Source organism: Gossypium hirsutum, chromosome D06, assembly GCF_007990345.1.
Source record: "Gossypium hirsutum isolate 1008001.06 chromosome D06, Gossypium_hirsutum_v2.1, whole genome shotgun sequence".
In the NCBI taxonomy this organism is placed as follows: domain Eukaryota; kingdom Viridiplantae; phylum Streptophyta; class Magnoliopsida; order Malvales; family Malvaceae; genus Gossypium; species Gossypium hirsutum.
Window position 1 is genome coordinate 23,343,307 of NC_053442.1, and position 1,717 is coordinate 23,345,023.

Consider the following 1,717-nt stretch of genomic DNA (forward strand, 5'->3'; position numbering starts at 1 on the left):
GCCAAGGTTCAGGTCGAACCATAGTGTCCTTTGTTCTACTTCTATTGACTCTAATTGTGCCTCAAATTCCTGACCATCAGCCTCTCGTAGAAGCAACAACAGGTCTTACATTTTTATTTCTATTCAAATCAGTTCAGTTCGATTAGTTTTTCTTATAATGATCTAAAGATCCACAACCTAAATATGGCTCATCTTTCAATCCACATATCACAGAACGATTCCATCCACAATGGCTACTTTCAAGTATATTTACATTTCTGAAGCTAATCATACCGATTATTGAAGTCATCAGTGGTCTCACATTACTTTGTTCCATTCTATCATTGTCAGACAACCCTGATGGCACTGAAAATAACTACTCGATTCTTTCATTTTCTTCGATAGAGAAACATAAAACACTCTAGATGTATTTCACTTATTGAAGTCGTGAATTTTCATTTCATTCTGTTTTTTGTGGTTGTAAACTTCTTCCATTTTCTAAGCACAATCAGAAAAAATTATGAACTCTCAAATGTCCATTGCACCAATCAACATCTTGGTCTTGTCATTTAATCCATCTTCAAAATGACTACACATTTCTTCATCTGTAGATATAATTTCACAAGCATATTTACTGAGTAGAACAAGCTCACGCCCATTATCTATAACTAATTTATTTCTCTACTTTAACTCAAGGAATTCATTTTTCCTCTTGTCAAGGTATCGTTTGCTAACGTAGTTATTTCGAAACTCAGTTTTGAAATTTTCTAATTAACTCATTCTTTCAGTAAAACCATAACTAGAGTTGACCACCAATTAAAAGCCTCCACTTTTAACAATGACACTAAACATCTCAAACAATCTTCGAGAGGACACAATATTTCATCCAAAACTCTCTGTGTGTTTTCTAACCAATAATTGGCTCTAGTCGGATCATCACTCACTTTACCGCAAAATTCTTTGGCTCTCCACTTTCGAACTTTATCAATAGAAAGTTTATGAATATTTTGTCGTATAGGGCTTTGAGGACGAGAAGGTGGAGACCGTTGAGCCATGAAATTGGATCTCATACACACATTAAACATATCATTCATCATATTAAGAAAGGTATTGTGAGCCTCTTCTCTAGGCTCTTGAAATTCGGGCACATTATGAACAACCCCTAGATCAGTGGTTGGAATATAACTTTTTTCTTCGTCGCAATGTACTCGATTGGATTCAGTTGACATCTTTGATATATAAGGGAACAAGTCAAATTGATTGGGAGTCATCACACTATCATAGGTTATAAAGTGGCATGTATTTCTAGACTCAATACATGCTACATTTAGTCCTAGAATAGAAAAAATCGTAACTCTGATACCACTAAATGTAACACCCTAACCCATCTCTGATGTCGGATTAAGGTTATGGGATATTACGATAGTTAACAAGACCGATAATATAGTAACATAATTCAAAAATTAATTAAAACATCATAAATTAATAAACAATCATCATTTCTAGCATACATTAAAAAACAAGACCTAAATCGAGCATTTGGAACCCTAAAATTAGTTTAGAAATGAATATGGGCTAATCTAAAATAAAACAAAAAATATGGCAAAAACTAAAAATAGGAGTCACACAACCGTGTGGCTCAAAGATATGGTTGTGTGGAAAAACCGTATAATAACTTGTGTCCGTGTAACTTAGGGTCACACAGTTGTGTCACCAGGTTGTGTAACTCTCTAAGACC